This window comes from Falco punctatus, assembly GCF_963210335.1.
Source record: "Falco punctatus genome assembly, chromosome: 5".
NCBI lineage: Eukaryota > Metazoa > Chordata > Aves > Falconiformes > Falconidae > Falco > Falco punctatus.
Genome location: NC_137584.1, coordinates 62,093,373 through 62,116,383, shown reverse-complemented (window position 1 = coordinate 62,116,383; position 23,011 = coordinate 62,093,373). Strand labels below are relative to the sequence as shown.

The window sequence follows — 23,011 nt, the reverse complement described above, 5'->3', positions numbered from 1 at the left end:
GGTTATCTTGACTTAGTTCTCCAACCGCTTGTGCCCAGGAAGGAGCTGGGCATAGCCTGCCTGGTCCACCTTGGGGAAGGTTGAGGTGAGGGTAGTGCCTGCCAGCGCCGCATCAAGGAGCCCTTCATGGCTATGCCGTGTCTCCCAGCCACAGCTCCCCACCCCAAAACCTCCAGTCGCCTCGTCCTCACCTCTGCAAAACCCTGCTCCTCCTGTGTGGGCAGGAAGCCTCTGCCTGGCCCTGCACATCCCTTCTGCTCCCGCATGACTCATGACTTGACAAGAGAATGTGCTGAGGACCAGCTTCTTCCCTTGGAGCTGCCCTCATCTTGCAGGGTTCCCCCGCGCAGGCAGAGCCATGGGGGAACACTCCTCTCCATGCAGCAGGCTCCCAGCAGCAGCCTGTGGTAGCGCAGCTGCAGCCCTCGCTAGTATGGCGTTCAAGTTCTTGATCTCCAAATCAAGAAGTCTATCCTCATGAAGGAACTTTTTCCCCAAAATTAAAAGTTGGCTTACTCTGAACATGAGCGTGTGGTTTTATTCTTAGTGAATCTTTAAAATATATGAAATGTGTGGGAGGTGACAGCAATGCTGGAAAATGAGGTTTTAGGGGGACGTTTATTTTCAAAGGAAAGGGGAAAGAAAATTAAATTTCTATTTATGCATCATCTCTAGTATGAATGTAAAAGCACACAGGAATGGGAGTAAAAAGCTAAAACTTATACCCACACCAGCTCAGCTGCATTGCACACATTGTATATGTGCAAAAGATCTGATTAATACCACAACAGTTGTGCAATAGAATCAGTTTAGTACTGCTGAGATTTATTGCTTCGTGCTCTCCCTCATTTTACTGGTGGTGGCATTTAAATCCTAATACGCTGAGTTTGTGTTTACCAAGTTTATCGTACATTTCTATTGAGACCAGGTCAAATAAATCCACCTTTCCTACAGCAAAGACCTGTGATTGTTACTGCAGGTAAGACTCTGCACAGTGTCTTGCCTTTGCAAGGCACATATAGAGATGGGGAGAACTGTTGCAACTGTTTGCATTGCGTACAAGCTTGTGCAGCTTGTGGAGAAGGTTGGTGAGACCTGCAGACACAAGAGACAGCAGCTTTCTGCGCAAGACTTTGGCATGTGCATTCAGAGACCTTGACCTCACTTCTGTTTGCATTGTATTCGTAACTACAAATCTGAAACAACATTGCTCTTAATTTCTGCTCTTTTTAGCACCTGTGAAAGTGCTGGTTTTCTAGGGGACCAGGGAGGTGGAAGTCACTTTGCACACCAAGCTCCTCGCAGTTGTTAGGTTTTCCTATGCATAGACTTAGAAGTAAATTAATTGTCTAGACAATCAGTGAAACAGCTGCTAAAGCCTTGCTAAAACTCTAAATAGCTGAGGCAGTGGACAGCAAAGTTGCAATCCAGTCATAACCCAGAACACTGCTTTCAGCTATTAAGGTGCTCGACCCCACTTCCCAGCACTCGCTATGCTGTGCTGGAAGTCGAGAGGGCAGGGTAACGTATGAGGGCAGAGGAATATATGAGGATATCTCCACAAGAAAGGAATTATCAGCTCTGAAAAATAAGGCAAGCTTTTAGAAAGCTCCTTGTATGTGATGTTAGCAGCCCTCGGCAAGCAACCAATGCCTTACAGTAACAGCTGTGTCAGTCTAAGGAGTGCTGTCGGGAAAAAGGGAGTGTCTAACTAAGTCTGAGGATCACTTGTGTTTTATTCATAAAGTGAACTCTTTCTCATAGTGTATTAAGGAGGCAAAAGAGAAATAGGGGGCCAATGGGAGACCTGCCTTGGCTTCAGGACAGAGCTGTGCGCTGTGTCTCAGGTGCTGGCATTCAGAGGTGATGCTGAGCACAGCACAGATGAACACAGCACTGTAGCTGAGGGCAGAGCAGGGCTGCGTCCCCCCCTCCGCCTCCCTCGGCCCTCTGCAGCACAGACCAGCAGGAGCGATGGAGTGTGCAGCCCCGTGCCTGTGACCCCTCGTCACCGGCTCCAAATGGCTCACCTGCAGCATCACCAGAGCATGCCTGTGGAGCTCTGCTCTCTGGCTGCCCTCCGGCAATGTGTGGCAGGTCAGGTTTAGCCCCCCAGGTGCAAAAACCAAGCCCCTGCTAACAGAGGGCATGAAGCAGGCTGAGCACAGGTCATCCCCAAACACACAAGGCAGATAAATGACCAGTTCTGAGGATGTGCCACACTTCAAAATGTGCAGAGATCCCAAAAAACAGACAGGTGGTTTTTCTGTACTGATTTATCACAGGCCTTTCTTTACATGATACCACGAGTTGCTTTTGTTTGAGCAACATGTAGTACAACCCCATGTTTTGGCTGTGCCAGGAGTTTTTTTTCCCTGCAGTATGCAGCCAAAACAGTTCTTATGAAAGTGTAAGTGCTATTTAGGCAAAGCTCACCCACCTCAAATACTCTGCCAGAATCCGTCTGAGCCATCTGTAGTGGGTTTACATGGCAACGTTTTGGTAGTAGGAGGTCTACAGGGGTGGCTTCTATGAGAAGATGCCAGAAGCTTCCCACATCCAATAGAGCCAATGTCAGCTGCCTCTGACATGAACCCACCGCTGGCCAAGGCCAAGCTAATCAGTGACAGTGGTGGTGCCTCTGGGACAGTGTATTTAAGAAGAGGGTGTGTGGGGTGTAGGGGTGTGTGGGGTGTGTGTGTGGGGGTGTGTGTGGGGTGGGGTGGGGTGGGTGGGTGCCTGTCTGTCTGTCTGTCTCTGTGTGTGTCTGTGTCTGTCTGTATGTGTGTGTCTGTGTGTGAGAGAGAATCTGCTCAAAAAAAAAAATAATGCAATGGAAGAGAGGAGTGAGAACATGTGAGAGCAACCACTCTGCAGACACCCGGGTCAGTGCAGAAGGAGGCAGGAGGTGCCCCAGGCACTGCAGCAGAGATGCCCCTGCAGCCCCTGGTGAAGCCCATGGTGAGGCAGGCTGTGCCCCTGCAGCCCACGGGGGGTAACGCTGGAGCAGGTACCCACCTGCAGCCTGTGGAGGACCCCACGCCAGAGCAGGTGGATGCCCCAAGGAGGCTGTGACCCCGTGGGAAGCCCACACTGGAGCAGGCTCCTGGCAGGACCTGTGGCCCCGTGGAGAGAGGAGCCCAGGCTGGAGCAGGTTTGCTGGCAGGACTTGTGACCCCACAGGGGACCCACACTGGAGCAGCCTGTGCCTGAAGGATTGTGCCCTGTGGAAGGGACCCACGCTGGGACAGTACATGGAGAACTGTCTCCCAAGGGAGGAAGCCCACACTGGAGCAGGGGAAGAGTGTGAGGAGGAAGGTGCCGCAGAAACAAGGTGTGATGAACTGATCACAACCCCCATCCCCTGTTCCCCTGTGCTGCTGGGGGCAGGAGGCAGAGAAACTGGGAATTAAGTTAAGCCTGGGAGGAAGGTGTTTTTTCTGATTTGAATGGTAATAAACTAATTTTCCCCAAGTCGAGTCTGTTTTGTTCATGACAGCAATTGCTGAGTGATCTCCCTGTCCTTATCTTGACTCACAAGCCTTTTGTTATTTTTTCTCTCCCCTGCCCAGCTGAGGAGGGGAGTGATGAAGCAGCTTTGGTGGGCACCTGTGATCCAGCCAGGGTCAAACCATGACACCGTCACAACCCCTGCTGCTCACTGTGTTGTTGTTTCTGGCTTGAGGGCCAGGCTTATCCACCTTTTCCAGTTTTTAGAAGCTTGCCAATGTAGCTGTGCTCGTTCTAATCACAATTTCAAATCACCCTGGAGTTGGTTCCTATTGTTTTAACAACAGCCTCCTGCATCTTTGGGGACAGATCAGATGTGAACCTAAACCTTGGTACAATGAATAGAAATGGTTCTGCCTATAACAAAACTTGTCTTGTTGGTTGGTTGTGTTTTTCACAGTCTTAAGAACAGAGTCTTCTTGAGTATTAATCCCTGTAAGTGTATTAGATGTATTTTGTAGGAGAAATATTAAAAAATAATTGTTTATATTTTTGCAGCTGGAGTTCCATTTCCTCATATCGCATCCACGGTACCAACAGGGCAGTATGAACTGATTGATTGATGGCCTCGGGCTGCCACCTCCTTACCTGGAATCTCTCAAAGCAAACTGTGTACCTGGGGGAGCAACCAGCCTGGTGTTCCCAGGAAGTGCTGGAGCTGTCGCCTGTGCTCTGTGGGCACAGTTTCTGCGTGGAACAGAAGTGCAACCCCGGCTGCAAGCCTGAGGCTTAATGCACCCTGCAGACACAGGCGCAGTGAATCTTTGTGATCTTCCACAGAAGCATCACACCTATTTCTATTGCCTAAAGACAGTGCCTGGTTTGAATTACTGTGTGGTAGCTCTAGGGAGGAGGTTGCTGGTGCAGAAAAAACAAACAGATGGTGGAAGCACCCAAATTCTACTTGGACAAAATATCCAGAAGAAAAAAGAGGGCTTATTTGGGAAACCTGCGTGAGTAGCCCCAGTGCTACTGTGTCCCAAAAGATCAGCTCTTGCTTTCACCTGAGAACATCACCTCTTCTAGTCCTTAGCATTTTGTTGATCAATGTGGAAGAATAATTCCACCTTTGATTACTATTTTGCAAACAACGCACAACTAGAAAATATAGGTCACTAGGTGTTTTACAGTAAGACATCCACCACCAGATAGCATCAGCTTTGACATTAAATGGGAGACATAACCTACACTTACTCATTTTTATTATGGTTGTAATAAAGATGGCTCAGGTAACTCAAATCCCCACAGCCAGAACATACCATCTGACAACAGGCCCACGAAGGACCTATCATAATATTATTCTGACCTTAAATTGTTTACAATCTTATTCTTCAGGGCATCATGTCAGCTTATCTTGATCATTACACCTCTTGAATTGGGAATCAATTAAATGTTACTTGATCTCTCTACTCCATAGTATGCAGTTTATTTTCGTGCAGGAAATGAAAACTGCAGCATGATCGTATCATCCTGCACTTTTGATTTCCGCTGTATATAAATCTGAATAAATACTGCTGCTTTGACATGTTTAGAACAATACTTGCCAAAAATACACGGTTATCTTCAGTGGCCTAGCCTAGTTCTCCAGGTCAAAAAAAGCTTGCATTTTTATTGACGTAGAATTGCAATATTCCCAAACAGTGTGATAACATCCTCTTTAATATGTTAGATTGTCAGTCTAAGAAGATTATGACTGAAAAGTCGAAGAGTAAGTTGTTGTGCAAAGAGGTTTGGATTCCTTTATTTTAGGAATTTACTTTGAATATTTGCTTTGCTATGTTAGAGTACATCATGTGTTGAACAAAACCCCAGCTTTCTAACAAAGACCATTTGTGAAGAAAGCGCAAATGCTGAAGGAGTTAATGTGAACATAGGGGGCACCAGCACCCCTCTGAAAAGAGGAAATTCTAGGAAGGCTGTTGGAAACGAATTGAGCAGTAGTACACTAAGAAAAAAGGAGCATTCAAAATTAAAATCTCCACTTTAAATCTGTGCCATTTTTTAATGCACAAGGTTCTGCAGATTCTGTGTTCAGCCAAAAAAAGCATAAACCAGAAGATACAAATGTTTAGGTGTGAAACTTCCGTTATCTGACCTTAGGGAAGAAGCAAACGGCTGCAGAGCATCCACTGCTACTCTGGAGGGAGCAGGATCTCTGCAGAGGTGACTCTGAAGGTTACGGTATTGTTGAACTGCAAGCAGCAAAGTGGAAAGCAAGAAAAGGAAGATTAACATCATATTGATTGCAGATCATGTTTGGGTTTTTTTTATATATATCTTTTTAGCAGCAGACTAGTGATGAAAGTCCACCTGGGGCTGTCCTGTGGGAATATGACATTACATGTGTGAGCTTAATTCAATCATCTCTAGGCTTTTGCAGTCAAACTCTACTGTTCTAGGGGATAGTGTCCAGTCCCCAGACTATTATAAAGTGAATCTGGTTTCCACTTCCTTTTATCTTTAAAGCCTCTTTTGTTGTTTGCAGGCTGATAGAAGAAAGTCGCTTGCAAAGGGACGGAGCAGGTTTTTTAACATCAGAAACAAGGACAACAGGAAGACATCCTATACTGCAGAACCTGCAAGCATGCAAAAAATGAAAGTTAGTGATATTAAAAAGAAAATCAGAAGGAGCAGGTTCAAAGCACATTGTTCCATAACATTTTTTTATCAACAAACAGTTGTGAGGGGGATGGGTATGGCACAGTGCTAAGTTTGGAGATAAGTCATAAATTCAAATAAAAAAAGAATGAAAATTTTCTGGCCACATAGAAGCTGCATGTCTAGTACACTCCACCCCCACTCCACCTCCCATAAATAAAGTGGAAAAAAACCCTAAAAGGCAAGGTTTTTCCATGACTAGTCAGAATACTATTTTTTACTGTTCAGCACAATGCTGAGCTGGCATCCAAAAACCCCCTGAATTGCAAAAAATGAACTTCCAAGACCAACCCATGCTCTCAGAGACCCAGCCTGAAATAAATACAATTTTTTAAAAAGCGCTGAGCATCTTCCAGAAGCTCAGGCTTTTTGGGACAGTTAACACTACTGACCACTTTTCAACATTTTGTGTAGAATCTTGTCTGCCCTTAACGCAGTACCTTTACACTGCCCAGACTGGCAGCAAACCCGAAACCACTGGCATTGGGGTGCTTTGGGCTGCACCTCTTCTCCAGGGAGCTGCCAGCTTTGGGTACTGCTACTACAGCTCCTGTGGTTTAGTGCTCAGCCAAGGGCACCGGGGCGCTTTCAGTCAATGAAGAGTTGCAACAGAACAATATAGGGGAAAAATAAAATATTCCATAACTGTAGCAGATTTCAAAGCGATGGAGAATGCATTGGGTCTATAAGGAAGCTTGGGAAATATCTGATATTCCTGGTTTTTACACTACAATTTCTAACATTATAAATCAATCCTATGATAAAATCGAAGAGTTGCTGTGAGTGTAAAGGAGAATGGAGACTGTTGTTTTGGTGTATCCCTATTGCAAACGCCGAGTCAGAAATTCTGAACTACTCTTCCTACAGAAAAAGGGAGCTGCAGAAACTGGCCATGTGCTCCTACTTCATGCTGGAAAAATTTCTCCAAAGTGGCTTTCAGCTTTCAAAAGCATATTTTCAGAAAAAAACAACTATGGGCACTCAGATACCAAGAGAAGATACCCTTTGCTCTTACAGCCACGCCTTGCCCTAGGCATGCGTATTGTGGTTAGAGTACAAGTTTCACAGTCCAGTGTCACCTCTGAGTCACACAGAGAAGCAATTCTGTTGGCCTTGCTGTACTGGAGCTTGGCCACTCATGGACTTGGGCTTCCTCACCTGGCCTAAGGTCACTGTGAAATTTAAAACATGCCTTCATCTTCTGAACAAAAAATACAAGTTATTCCTAGGATGTCTTTTCTAGTGTGTTTGTATTTGGTTGGTGGTGATTTTGTTACACTAGTGTGCTTTCCCGATGCTCAGAATCATCCTGCAGGTGACTGTTTGGAAACTGTTCCCACAAAAGCAGGCTGCCTTGTCTCTGTACCCTCTCAGAAAATGCTCACGGCAGCCCAGGCGGCACAGGCTGTGCATCGCAAACCTGTCACTGCAGCAGGTATGGCAGAGAGAGAACTGGCAACGCCAAATGTCTGTGGGAGTTTAAAGAAGGAAAATCACAGGAAAAAAAATCCATTAAGAGCTGTTAGATGCAAAGAAAACACCTCTAACTCAGGCTGAATACAAGCAGAGGCTGGAAGGGTACCATATATCGTCACTCAGGTCTTAACGCTCTTCCCTAGTCACCTGCTGCAGGCTCCTGCCAGAGGCGACGTCCTGGACAGTCCTGGGTTTGGCCCAGTAGGGCCATTCTCAGGTTCTTGTTAGAGCAAGCGTAGAAACCTCCTTAAGCCTATTAAACATTTGTCTTGAAAGACCTGGCATATGGTGCTGACATACTCTGCCCCTCAAGAGCCAGAAAAGCATCTCCAGCTCCACAGCTTGCAGAGTCGGTATCATCCTGAAGGCTTTTGGAGTATTTTATTCAATTAGGACAATCCTATCCTCAGTGACTAAACATTTGGTTAATGCCTTCTTTTCAGAAACGTTGAGAGCACATTGCATTTCCAACACGGGATGAAAGCTCGTTAACCATTTGTTATTTTGACCATAAGGACTGAAGTTAAAAGTTTGTGTAAAAGATGGATGTCAGCGGGATAACAGCTGGATCGTTTGGGATGGAGCGGATACATACTGGCTCCTTCAACAGCTGCTTCCCAGGTGCACATATGCTTTCTCGAATTTTGATAAGATGTGGAATTTTTCTTATAAAAAGTAATATTGGGTTTGGCTGTTATTTGGACTCCAGTGGAAAAAAATTAACAATTTTAGCTCTATTTGAATTTATGTTCAGAAATTTATCAGCATCTTTTTCCACTTGAACCTCTTGAATTGAGGCCGTGGAGGAAGGAAACTTAAAAAAACACAGGAAGCCTTGATCATTATTTAGGAAAGAGCAGCACACAAAATTAATATCCATGTACCTTAGACACTTCATTAGATTGCTTTTCTTATGCTGTATAATTTTGCCTCTAAGGTCCCTTCCTCACCTTTCCTTCCATCTACATTAAGCAAAAACTTAGTAAAAATATTTCTAGGAGGTACATCTCTGACAGATGTTCAAGTGATAAATATTTGCAGTCAGGGTAATTAGCAAAACCAGTGTAATTTTGTTGATATAGGATCTTTCTGTATTTTGTATTTTTGTGCAAACACGTAACTCTGGAAAATAAATTTGTCTTAATCAAAGAAAAAGTAATTAAAAAGTTTGTAACTGAAACTGTTGGCATTGCTTCTGAATGTCACAAAAATGGGATCTCAAGCAAGGCATGATGCTTTTCAAATGTACTTAAGATATATAAAATTGATTGAAAATTTCTATGCTTGAAATGATGTATGTAATGGAAAGCATGCACACTGCTTTAATTCACTGCAAAAACTAGCAAAGCAGAAAGGAGAAGAATTATATAGCTAAATCAAACACAGAGAGACATTGAAAGAGATGAGAAGGCAAGACTGCCTTTTAGCAACAGTGCTCTAAACCCAGGAAGACTGAACAACAACTTGCACGTGGAGGAACTGCTGAAGGAAACACACACATCTATTAGGGGGTGGGATCACTGCTGTCTCACGCTTCTCAGGGCATTTCCAGGCTGGCCAAGCTGCAAATGATGTAAAAAGGAGGTTGCTTTTACATAGAAATGTTTTCACTTTTTTCTTAAAATTACTGTCAAAAAAATGGGGTGTGGGGAGAGAGAACAATATATGTTTGTAGTCTTCCTTATAAGAAATAATTAATCCCTGCCTAGATGTTTTATTTTCATTCTTCCTGACCTTCCAGACTTCTGGCTCTAGATTAAGCAGGAGTGATTTACACCAGATAAGATCTGGGTGGAGAACTTTTACCTGAACCATTGGCTGAAACCTGCAGTGGACCTTATTCGTCACTGATGAGGAGTATTTCCGTGCACCGGAACTGAAAAGACAAGGAGCCTTCCTTTCCAACATTTTGACTTTAAAAAATCTCTCTCCCTTTGGGTCTATTTTCTTCTGGAGAAGCAACCACTGATGGATTCATGCTGTGGGGAAAAGAAAATGTGTTCTTCACCTTTTCCTTGCCAAAGTGCTTGTGTTTAGAAGTGTGCAAGGCCACGCAGGCAGAAAACCTTCGTGACCACCAGGGAAGTGATCCTGCCTCTGCTGTGGGAAGGCTTTCCAGGTGACGGAAATTAATTAAAATCAAGGGGCTAGAAAACCCTGTATTCCTGGCTGCTTTACTACATTAAACAGCACATTTCCCACCTGGCACACCTGATAGGCTATGTGAGGTGTTGTGCGGATGGAAGCGCTGGGTGATGCTGCCTGAACCCTCAGCAGGTGTTTGCAGCAGGAGAGGCTTCACGCAGGGAGAGCCGGCAGGGCCTGGATTGCTTTGCAGACTATGGATGGCAGGGGAAAGACAGCAAGGAGCCGTGAGAGCTCCTCCGGTTTGTTCCTTTGAGAAGGAAAAAGAAAACTTCCATTTTATAAGGGAGCCTGATCTTGTCTTAGTCTGATCCGGCTGTGCGGCCGCACGTAGGGCTGAGCACTGCACCTTCTGGTGGGTATCTTACGGGAAGGGGAAGAGTACTCGCGTCCCTTCCTTTGAGCAATGTTTTGTCCAGGCCTGCACCTATCCCATAGTCCTGAGGGTGTTGGGAAAATAACATTTTATTCATGACATCTATGTCACGGCTGTGCTTACAGGTCATACCTTACGCTGGGGTTACACACATATACTTAGCCAACGCTAAGAGTCCAAAGGACAAAACAGAGCAAAGCAGGACACGAGACCCATTGCTCTAGCAAGTCTGGAAAGGACGCACTGCTGCTTCTCCAGCACCAAGCTGTGCTGCCCTGCCTGGGCATGCTGAGCTTGCAGCTTGTCCTGTGGGAAGGGGAGGGAGCGTTAGAGGAATGCTTTGGGGGACCGAGACGAGTTGGCATGAATCTTGGTCAGTTTAGCTGGTCCTAATTTGGGGGAAAATTGTCAAAATTGGAAGGAAGGAAAATCTACTCCTTGCACTTTGTTAACCAAAAAGAGTGAATATCTTTTGTGTCTTAGTTCTCAGATGAATTTGTTTTTTTCTGTCTTGTTAGGGCCTAGAACTTTCAATAGCTTCCTGGCAATAACCTCAAAGTATGACAGTATTTGTAAAGTCCCGCTTCCTTGTTGTCTTTTCTTTTCCTTCTTTTAGAGGAAAATCTTGTGGTGTTTGCAATGAAGATGTTATTTGTCCAAATGAGTTCAGTCTTTCGCAGGCACCCAGCACTTGTTCGGTACAGGATTTTTGCATGCATGCAATCAACGAACCCTTTTCAAAATAGCCTCCCTTCATTTTAGCCTTCAGACATAACTCCAGATATTTAATTTCCATTTCTGCAAATAGTTGCCATAAGACAACTTGATCACATTAAATCAGAATAACATCCCCAGTGTAATTACAGTGGGCACCTGTTCTAAATGAAAAGTATTCCAACCAGGGGTCCCATTGGCACCCTGATTCCTCCTGTAAGTCATGTGTGCTCATGAAGGGTTCAAGTCATGGCAATGCAGGAGGATTTTCTAGTCCCAGATGAAGTGTCAGCAATCTGTATCAGAAGAGCTTTAGTCCCCCCAGGTTGGTGAGTGGAAGTGGAGTTATTTTCACAATAATATTGTAATGATGTTGTTGAGAGTGAAAGCGCTGAATTTATCTGAGGCTGATGGTAAGCTTAAATTTAATTGTTGTTGGCATTCAGGCAGAGAAAGTACTGCTTTGGTTCTCTCCCCCGCCCCACCCCCCTGAAAGAAAACAAAACATTTAAAGTTGATCGTGCAGCTGTTATCCTAGCTACTATGGCTTTTCCACTCCTTTCCTCTGAATGAAGAGTGCTTTCTGAAATCAAGTAACCTAAATTTTTCTTGGATTCAATGGAATTTTGGATCCATATCTCTTTCAACAGCATTGAGTTTCCCTCTTGCTCCCACCCAGTCCCTACAAAAGCCAAATATTTTAAAAAAATTTGCTTCTTCTTAAATTGCCTCAAACAGCCCCGCTTCGCCTAGTAAGAATGTAACAACTCTCCATTTATGGGTGCCCATATTATATCTAGCCTTCCTCCTGTACTAAGACATTAAACTTTTCTTTTCTTCATGTGCCTGCTTCAGGTTTTGGTGCTTCTAAGCACTACTGTAGTTATGAAAATGCATTTCTCCAGGCACGTCCCAAGGGGAGAATTGAGTGTACTGCTGTCTCCACCACAGGTTTTCTACAAATCTCCTGGTTCTTCTTGCTCCCCATCAGGCCCAGTGCTGCCCACACTGCTGCTGTGTGCTCCTCTTCGGCACTTCAGCTGTGGCCCCATGAGTGCACATGGGGTGAGGAACCTGAAACACACAGTGCCACCAAGCAAAAATGCTCAGGTGCCTGAGAATCCCCGGGGGCTGACCCTGTACCTCAGTGTGTGCTGGCCCTTACGTATGTGAAGAGGACAGTCCTGCTTCAGCGTGCCTCTCTGGGATGCAATCAGCAAAACCTTTTTTAGGAACCAATTGGCATCAAAGCACCTTCAGGATTCCCCGGAGACCAGCTTCCCCCTCCTCTCCGGCTTAGGGCTGCTGGCACTGTGGTCCCTGAGGGACCAGGCTGTGGCAACCAGGACTTGTGACGGTGGAGGCTGCAAAGCCAGTGCCAGCGCTTCAGCCCGCATTGCTCAGCTGTGTGGCATTTCAGGGCTGGGCTGGAGGGAGGCTGCATTCACTCTGGCCTGGGAGAAGTGGTCCAGAAGAAACAAAGGGAGGCTCTTACAATTGATGGTGCAGTTTTGAAATCAAAGAGCCGGGTTGCTGAGTACAGGAGATCAAGGTGAGAGTATAATCTGAAGCATTGCTTCAGCATCTCCTGTTAACAAAGAGAAACAGCCTGTCAGTGCTGGCCAGGCGTACGTAAATCACCTGCACCTCAATGAAGCCAAAGCAGAGAAGGCATCCCAACAGGCTGAAAACCACAATTAAAGGTATTTATGCACGCTCGCATTTGGCTTGGGGAAACCTGCTCGTGCCGATGTTCAGACCCAGAGCAATGGGTCTGCAGGGGCACGTCCACCGCCAGCGACACTGCCCTCGCTATCAAAATAATCGTAAGTGCTTTTTGCCCAAGCTATCTGTTGGGTGGTACCTGCCTTGGAGCTGCACCTGGGTTTTCCGAATGCCTCGCAGAAGCTTCGATTCTCCTTCGAGGAGGTGGGAAAAGAGGGTGCAGGGGGGTTTGCCTGGGGGGCAGCCCGGGCACACCTGCCCTGCCGTGCGCTGCCAGGCTGCGCTGGCCACTGCCCCACACCGCCCGGCCGGCCCCGGAGCCCGCTTGGAAAAGCGAGTTGGTCCCAGATTTTCCAGAAGATGGAGCTCAAGAGTCTCCCATGTGAAGAAGAAAAAGGATCTCGTCTGTACCTGGGGAATATGGGAGGTAGACATTGCCCCTGGGGGGGCTACCTGAATCACAACCTTGTAACAAAAGGCTTAAAATATCTTCTAGGGAGAAAAGGAAGCGCTGCCCCCCGCAGTGTTACTAGGAATGATGCAGAAACAGTGAATTTTGTTCTGAAGTAATATAGAGTGATGACTAAAAATATAAATGGAGTAGAGTTTGCTTGAGAGAGGAACAGAATAAAGTGCAAACTGAGAAGATACCAACCACTGAAGTAGGACTTGGAACATTAAATGGTATTTCCTGAAGTATTTTTGTGCCCTGCACACGCTCTTTATTTTTTTCACTAGCCAGAAAACTGCCTTCTGTGGGAAAACCACAGGGAAACAAGGAGGAGATTCTTATTTTCTTGGGCCTGAGCCCACCACCAAAAGTCTGTTTCCAGAATGGATTAAAACATCTTCCAATTGCTGCAAAAGGAATGGCAGAGGCTGCATATTGAACCAACTCTTAAGGAGAGAACTGTGCATGTACACGAGGTCAGTAGGAATTTGCAGAGATTAACAACTAAAGCCATCTGCACTCTGAAAAAAATCAAACCCATGCCATATATTGTGTGGGAAATCCATGCAATAACACCAAAATCCCTGGGGGTCCTATTAGTCAGACCACAAGATAGCCATGAGAAAACAGATGAAATGAAAATTATTAGCAGCTTGCTCTCTTTAACAGTCATGTTCAGGTCCACCACAGAGTCTTTTAGGATAGTTTTTGAAATAAAAATATGAGGTATTTCTCTTGTTAAGCTCTTTTGGCATTGATAACAACTTCTCCTGTGCAGTCAGATTTTTATATCACATTTCAGCTGCACAGTTCCATACTTAATCATACACATCCCAACCTAACTGAGACGATGTTCGTGTAAAGCAGTAAATATTTATTTTCAAGGTACTGTTATGGCATCCCTATATTATGTATATTGGTAAAGAAAATGTCTTTAGCTTAATTTTTAAACAGATCAGAGTATAGCTGTGCTAATAAAAGCTGGGGTGAATTCTGCTGCCAGAGAACATCTGAAGGCCAGATACTAGGAGATTTTAAATCTCCTGGCATTCATTTTGATACACATATAGATAGATAGATTTATAAACCACCATAATGCCGAATTTGCTGCTGTTACTGCCTCGGGGTAGGAAATTCCCAGACTTACTTCAATCCTGTTTCCTTTCTGCTGCTAGACTGGGAGAACAGACGTCTCTGACAAGTCTGCCCTCAAGGATTCCTTTCCTCCAGCTTCTTCCACCTTTGGGTTTTCCCGTTATACAAGACCAGTGCGACTGCTTGTTTTCCTCCTTGGAGCCTTTTCAGACAGCACTTTAGGGTACATAAGGGGATAGGCTGATGGCAGACATCTGAATGGTCTGCCACTGTGAACTGGCTCTTGTTGGGAAACCTTTGGGTGGTGGTCCGGGTTCATGAAGTTGAGGGCTTCTTTCCCACTTTTACTGGGACACTTCAAAGGTAGATGCCTAGAATTAAAATCCAAGGTGAGACAAGCCATGCATATCTTTAAGGAGTAAGATGAAGAAGAGGTGGCTTTAATGAATGGAGCGAGAGAGATGATTCTGACCATTTAGCATTGTTTGTGTAGAAACCACTCAAAATTGCACTTTTTGCTGGAGACCTTTTCCTCCTTCCCTCTCACTTTAGATATGTGAATAATTTTTTGTTATACACTTTTGATTATGTACAAAATCAAGACACGTATGTATATATGCTCATACTTTGAGCACTCACCAGCCCCTCCATTCAGAAGCTGAATTAAATGAAAACAGGTTTCATGATAATTCTGGCAACTGAAACCTGCAGCCCCTCTCCCTGTGGGCCCATTTTTGGAAAGAGGTGTTGCATGTATTACACTAAGTCAAGCCCAAACCTTGCTATGAGGGAAAAACCCCAACATGCACAAAAAACCTGGGTATGTTTTGTTTGTTTGGAACCTGCCACTTCAAGAGGCCTTAGTTAGGTCACTGTCAAACAAAACAGGCAAAATTAATCAAAAAACTTAGAAATTATTTTTTCTGTATGAAACCAAACAGCTGCCTACCAGTATGAAGGGATAACCCAGACTGGCTCAGGCATGCCACAACCCTACTGTGTGATAGGCCTCTCTTTTCAGCAGTATTACCTCCATAAAATTTTTTACTGGAAATTCCTGCCAGATCAGCTTTGCAAGAATACCTTTGGGCTTTTAATATATATCTAGATACAGAAATAGCTAATGGGGTGAATGAAACAGATGTCAGTTATGTCATTGCACAGAGGAGTGCAGATACTGCTGCTACAGAACAAAAAAGTGCCTGAGACTAGGACAGTGAATAGCCCTCTGGAAGCGCTCTTTGCTCAAGGCTGCGTACAAAGAAAGTCCAAAGTATTGATGAGGCAGCCAGCCTTTAGATATTCACTGCTAGTGAACATAAGCCCTTCTTTCCTCATCATAAATGTTCTTTTCAATGTTTCTAGTACTATTTTTATGATGCACTTTTATTATTGGACCTTTTCTAGGAACCTATTTGATGCATAGTCAACAAAGACAAATCAGTTTACTTACTTTTGTAACAAATGGCTCACAGTTGACTTTGCCATTAACCTTCCTATTGCAAAATTAGTGTTCAGATGCAAGACTTTCACCAAACTCGTTGAATTGGCTGTTGGAGGCCAATTACTGTGAGTTTATGCAGAGATCAGTCTGCAGAAGCAGACTATTCCTGAGGTACTGAATAAGCAGTGCACTTTCAGGAACACTGGGGAAAGATAAACAAGGCTGAGAGCAAGGAGAAATCTGAACAGGTTTTTCCCTGCTGAAAAGCAGCTGCTTTAGAGAGTGTGGAAGGGAAAAAAAGTAGAACAAAAGCATAATAAAATGGGATTTAGTGAATTCCTCTTTTGTAACTTAATGATTAAGTGGATAATACATATAAATCTATTATCACAGAAAAATTGAAGCATCAGACTAAAATGAGTCAGACACTGACAATGTGGAAAAGCAATTAAATGATGGAACCTTTGCTTTTGTCTACTGGAAAAGGATTTGTGTCAAACATATATTAAAGCACAAGCTCAGCATCCTGCCCTCGTTGTATGGAAGTGAGCCTCCCCCCCACACCCTACACCTGCAGAGTTAAATATATCACTGAGGAGATTTGTAGGTGAAGGTAAAACCAAATTCTTCCCAAGACTTGACCATCTTCACCTGGTGCTAACGGAGAGGTACACGCTGAACGTACTTTTCCCTGTAATCCACAGATTTTGGTTGTAGTCCAGTCACCGAAGTGTAAATTATCTGCCTGAAAAACTGGCTAATTAGACCTATTGGGGCAACTGTGTTTAACTGGGTAAAGATAAAACATGATTCATTGCTCTGTGGTAGCTTGTACCTGCAGGAGCTTGCAGTTAACCCTGCCTTTCATGTATGTAATGACAGTAACTTCTGCTCTTTGAACACTTTTCTTTCATTTATTTTTTTTGCTTCTTTTTTTTTCAGTAAAACTTGCATGGTTTGGTTAATGGCATCCAGATCAATACTCTGCAATACAGACAGATAGATAATTAGATTCCTAACACAAAATATGACAAGTCTGGGGATGGACACATGTAGTAACCCTCCCTGCACAGTGAACATGACAAGCTGTTCATTCACGAGTTGTGCTCGGGGACATGGAGGTCAGAAGAACAGTATCTTGGACTAACTGCCTCTGAAACTACTTCAGATTTCCTATTAGTGTGTTCAACATGATAGATAGCTCCTCTCCTTTTCAAAATGATGACCTATTTTTCTACTGTCACTGCAGAATACATTATCATAAACCATAGGTTTCACATTTATTGCTCTGGACCATAGAATCATTATTTATAAGAATTATAAGGTTGTCCACATATTTTATTCTCAGCATTAAACATGACTGAAGTTTAGAATGAGGTATTTTCCATTCTTACCTTATTTTATAGACCGGAATGGCCTGTGTGTCAGTGTCAATATACAAGAGGTTTCACAATATTCAAAGTTACAGCATTTTCCAAACTATTTCCGATTAGGCTTTGAAATAAGGGGAAATACCACTTCACATGTATTTACTCTTCTCCTTAAAAAAAAAAAAAAAAAAAAAAATATTTGCTTTCAGGATGAAATAACTTCAGGCTAGGTCTTTAGGTTGGAAAAGACCCGAATACTACAGCAAAACAGTAATTCTGTACTTTACAAAGTGTTTTGAAAACACTCTTTGAAAGAAGTGTGGCATTTAAACTACATATCTTCATATTCTTGAATTATCCAAACAACCTTACCTCTGTATCTCTTGCAAGGCCAGGCTCTTTTTCTCCCCTTCAGATATGTTTGCCTGTCATTTGGATTCATGTTCTTCCCTTGCAGGGAAAAGAGCTTTCCCACTGGATGACCTCTAGAGGAGAGAAAACTTGGCTTGGAATTTGTCTTTATTTGCTGACAACTAATACTAAAAGAAAACCTGAAGGAGGAGTCTTGTTCTTTTCTTGGAAGGAAGTTGAGAAGGAAATATCTAACTCATCCTGGGTAGAATTGTAAAAATACCAGCTGTACAAGTGCAGATCTTAATATTGCTAAAGGAATAAGATCTCTCCATCGGGGGTGTGAAAGGGCACTTGTGGTGTAGGTAGGGTTAGTAGCCTTGCTAAGCTTATCTGACATGTCCAATTAAGTAAAGGCAAGACTCTGAAGACAAACTTCTCACAGATAATCTCTGACTGCTAAGCTTGAGACCCTGGCACCTGACTGGAGAAGTGCTGAGAATTCATGGCTGTCAACAAGATGGAGATGAACTGTGCTCTGGGCACAGAAGAATGGTAAATATTGCTGAGAGCTCTGAAAAGGCACCTTTTAGACCTCTCAGACTGAGCACCCCAATAAATGTCTCTGTGCATCAGTCTTCCAACAGTAAAACCTGACTATCCAGCTTTTTTTCCTTGCACCTCAAGAGTGCTCTAGAAAGATAATTTGCAAAACCATTGAGATTAACCACAGTGAATAAACTAGTAATTCAGGACTAATATGAGCAAAGATTAATGTTTACTAGATAAAGATGAGGGTTTCAACTGCTGTTCATGTGAATACTGCCCATCCTGTGTCCTGGGTCCTACATATAGCAAGGGGATCTACGGGAAAGAAGGTGCCCTGAGAGGTCCTGCTGTGGTAGGTTGGGTGAGGTTCATGGGTAACCTTCATGCCAGCCACTCTTCCTTTCTGTGTGCTTCCCCTCACACCCTTATTGCTCTTCTAAGGTCACTCCTGTGCATCCCGCTCTCAGAGCTGTCATGGTTGTGCTTGGCTTTGCTTGTTGCCAGTGGTGCTCCTAGAAAAAAAAAAACCCAACAAAACATCTCCTCTAGTTCAGTGAGTTCATTTTGAAGCAGTGAGTCAAAGCTGGCCAAGAGGCTTCCTCTGCAGCTGAAGAGAAGGTTTTGCATAGGTGAGACGTGGCATCTTTTGGAAATGCCTAAATATCCATACATGTGTTGGCTAGAGGGGGTGCCTACTAGCTACTAGTAGGTAGGTAAGACAGCATCTCCTCTTTGCCTTCAAGGTAAGGGACGCTGATCTGTAGAGTAATAAGTGGTTTTTTCCCCCTAAATGCTATTCCTGTGAGTGAATGAGTGAGGGAAACATTTCAAGATCAATTCTCTGGAGACAAAAAAAGACAAGTTCAAACCAGTGCTTTGTGGTGGCTGACAGGTACTTTTGTTCTTGGTTGCTGACCAGCTAAATACTATGACCAAGTGAGACGGGCAACATGCCACCAATAGGCTTGGGCTATCGTTCACTTTCACTGAGCATTCCCATGGCTCTGTTTTCTGTACGTCTCGTCAGAAATCCAGGGCTACAGAAAAGTCCCAGACTTACTGTGGTTTTGTGAACCATGCCACTTTTAACTGTCTACATTTTTACACAGAGGCCACAAAGGTTTTTCACATGACATCTAACAAATACTTCTCTGAGTATTTGTAAAGTTTTAAAAAGTGTTTACAAACTATGGTTGAGTAAACCAAATGGTCCTTCAAATGGATCCTGCGTATTGCAGCATTCTATGTCTATCTTCATCCTGTTCATAGTCATGTCCTGCCATGGAAAAAAACATTTCTAATTGTTCCTCTGTGTGTGCCATACTTTGACAGCCTGTTTTTCTGATAGCAGACTTCTTTAGCTAAAGTTAGGTGTTGAAGAGTTGAAAAATATCTGGAGCTCACATACATGCTGTATTTATAAAAATTTAGTAACATTTCAGATTTGTCTCCATTGTACAAATGCTTGAGTAAATTTGATATATTTATGCTAAGAAGAGTTCATATACTCCAAAACACAATCTGACATTTACTCTCATTTATTTTGAAATGCAAATGCATCTAGTTTATTCAGGATTCTTTTGCAGCTTACCATCTTATTAGTGATCATGCTGATAACTTGAATTTCTAAAATGTTGTTGCTAAGCAATGCAACTTCAGGCATGTAATGAGGCTTTCCAGTGGCTACTTGAAGATGAAGAAAATTATCTCAGCTTCACAGGTTGTTTGATCATCAACCACATTATAACGGTTGGGTGATAAATAAGTTTTCAGCTTGCCCTCATTCTCCTGCAGATAATTTATTTTTGTATGGTAACTGAAGATCATACAGTATCAGGAAGAAAGTTGTATATTTTGGGATGCAAAGGCAGAACCAAAGAACTTGCGTAGCTCCTTTGTGTAACTTTCTATAAAAGAAGATCCCTTCTTACAGCTCATTACTTCAGGGAAGACTAGAGGAGAACTGGGATCCAAGGATGTCCCAGCAGGACCACCCCCCCCACACAAGGTGATGCTGCCCCTTCACCCCTTGCGGTGCATATCTCTTGCTGGTGGGACCTGGTCGAGGAGACCCTCCAGCTGTGCCAGGAACAGGCAGCTGTGCTGGGCAGCATGGTAGGGGCAAGTCTTCTCACATAGGATTTGTTCTTGGGAAGCAAAACTCATGCACCATATTGGGATAGGTTTCTCACATTCCTGTGATGTGCCCCAGCCTGGCGCTCCCCGGCGTGTAACAGCAGCCGATGCCTGGCAGAGCTTTCATACAAGCTCTCCGTGGTGCAGCCGTGCCAGCTGGAGACTGGCTATTCTTGAGTCACCTTTCAATTATTTTTCTTGATTTCTGCGAAGTCCAGTCGCTTAAACCTACTGTCATGTATCTGACGTTCCCCTTTTTCTATAGGATCATCCTGAGCTCTTTTTTTTCTTTTCCCCTCCATTGTAGTTACGATAATACCTGCAGCTGAAGTAGATGGGAGCAATGTCCTGAACAGCTAACACTCTTGTGCATGCTGCTCACGGGAAAGTGGGTCCAGCTGCCTCAGTCAGGCACATACCACCCTGACCTTGATCTCTCAATGCCTCAATCCTCCATGCACCAGAGGAGACAGTATCTACAAGACAGTGCAAATAAACTGGTGTCTGAAGAAGTCAGAAGTAATAATGATGAAGGCTAAAGAAAAGGCCAGGGGAAAATAGACACATCTTTACTCAGAGCTGGTTTGAAAAGTCTGCAGTAGACGAGGCCTGGGGCTAAAAAATGGGGGGGGAAAGGAAATAAAATAAAATATTGACTATCCGCTCAAAAAGTGCCTTACCTTCTCCTGTGCACTTCACAGTGCAGATGACCAAGGGAGAAAGGCTGTGTAAGACTGTGCTGTGACCCAGTCGTCAAAGTGAATTAAAGTTGTCCAAACAACTGCCACACTACCTCTTCTTTTCAGTGCCTGGTTTTTGCAGCCTAATATTTTTAAAGTAGGTGGGGGTTTTGTGCATGTCTGTGTTATTGGTGTACAGGGCCTTCCTTGAGGATCAGGACTTTTTATGCCCCTCAGCCTGCTAGAATAAAGATGGCTCCTACTACTGAGAGATGCTTTTGCAAAATTACAGAGCAGTCCTGCATTGAAAAATCAAAGTGTAATGTAAGATGACACAGCTCTTGCCCTGAAGGACTAATTTTTACATACTTTTTTTCTGGAGCAGATCAATGTTCACAGTGAGGCAGCAGTTTCAGAGGAGTCACCCACCCAGCCAAGATACATTTTCCTGTGCGTGAAGGAGTGATATTTTTCTGCCCTCATTGAGACGAGGTGTTTCCTATTTAACAATTAGCAACTTAAGGGTTTAGTCCTGGAAAAGAGAGAATATTTTAAAGGTTGTGGTTTTGAGCATCTTTGATTTTATTTCCTCCACTGTTTCATTCAAAAAGCCACTAAATCCGTACTTACAGTGTGTAGACATGAACCTAATCTAAACATCAGATTAATTTCCTTATCTGTGGGCAAGCAAGCCTTAAAACACATGCAGCCAAACGTTTATGTAATACTCAGTGCGCTGTTCTCCTAACTGCTAAATGTTTGTGCTCCAGGAGAGATTTCTGTCCGTTTTGCTCCTGCATGTTCTCCAGATGCCACTGGCAATCAGCAGGTGCATTTTTTCCTGTACCTTCTTATAGTCACACCCAGCTACCTACTGGCATGACAGAAGGATGGGGGAAGCCTGTGGGGAAAGGTGGGGTGTTGGGGTGTTTTTTACTTTTAAGGAAGGAGGGTAAATTGGATTTTATTTTTTTTTTTTTAAAAAAAAAGCTTGATTCAGAGCTGTTGTAAATTTGATACATTTCAACCCTCAGTATGTGCCTGGCTGGGACTCTTAAGCTTCAAGTCCGTATCATGTCCATTCAGATCCAGACCTCTAAAACTCTTCATAAAAAACAGCACCTCTTTTCTTGCTGCAGCAGCACACGGTATTCTTCTACATAGACCCAGCATGAAAGCATATATTTCTGCTTTCCTGTGCTGAGAAAGCCAGGTGAGGGCACAGGCTCTGAGCATGTCCGGAGAAAGTCACCCCCGGGTAGGCAGCGCACCTCGTATTTCATCCCTGCAGTATCAGCGCTGGCCAAGGAGCTCAGTGACTTTGATCCTTGTAATGATCGTTGTTTTATTGCTGCCATTTGCTGATGCAGGAGCAATCAGTTGTTATTGGTTTGTGCAGTTCCCGTCCTCAATGGCACACATGGTTTGTGGCTCTCTGGGAATGGGATTTATTTTCTGTATCTATGAAAAAATGTTTTCGGTTAGGTCATTAATCTTTTAGACTGACATTTAACCCTATACTGGTTCAGGACTTCAGCAGCTGGATTCCTCTGTATAAAAAGGCTGGCTAATTAAAATCCTCCTTTTCCAGTCAACTAGGAGAAATATATTTTCTAACACAGATATAGCACTGTAAAAAAATAATACAACACCTAATATTCAATGAGAATGAACTGATAATGTAATCAAAGATATTCTCTAGCATGGCAGTTAAAATTAAGCATTGTGAACAGTGCATAACGTTTCCATGTTTTAACAAGTTCATAAATATCTTAACCCTTAGCAGCCTGGTTAATTCCAGGATGCTAAGCTTGTTTGACATGGCCTAGTCACACACATACAATCAGGAAAAAACAACGCATTTTTTAAAACAAAAAAAATCCTTTCTGTACTGTTTTACACTTTCTGTTTGTTTTTTACTCCCACTACCAGCACCTCTGCATGGTGCTCTGCTCAGGCAGCCTGCGTTGGGGGAGCTCTGGCAGGTGGCAGTGAAGGAGATGGGGCAGGAAAGGTGATGATGAGTGGTAGGATGCTGTTGGTCCCTGCGCTGGAGGCTGTGCTGGGGATGTCTACAGGGTTAATAGGGAGCTGAATATGCGAGGAAATGTAGGAGAGAACCTTGAGAAAAGAAAAGGATCCATAGCAGCCGGAGCACCGAGCTTAGTGATCTGTGTCCTGATACTCCTGGGCCACACAAATGCTTCCTCTGTGCCATATGGGAGGGAGCTACTTAACTGGTTCAGGCAGGTCTTGCTGAGGGCTCCTCATTCATGAGGAAGCTGATCAAAGGAGTCTGGCAAACAGCTTCTAAACTTGGGGTGAACAAGA

General features: G+C 43.8%; 1 long non-coding RNA gene across 1 annotated transcript; it reads left to right on the top strand.

Annotated features, from left to right (window-relative positions):
- The first annotated feature begins 2,760 nt into the window (after positions 1 to 2,760).
- On the top strand, positions 2,761 to 21,656 carry LOC308064698. Its single transcript, XR_013928493.1, has 2 exons — positions 2,761 to 3,010; positions 3,047 to 21,656. It is a non-coding gene; the product is annotated as an uncharacterized lncRNA (long non-coding RNA).
- The last annotated feature ends 1,355 nt before the right edge of the window (positions 21,657 to 23,011 follow it).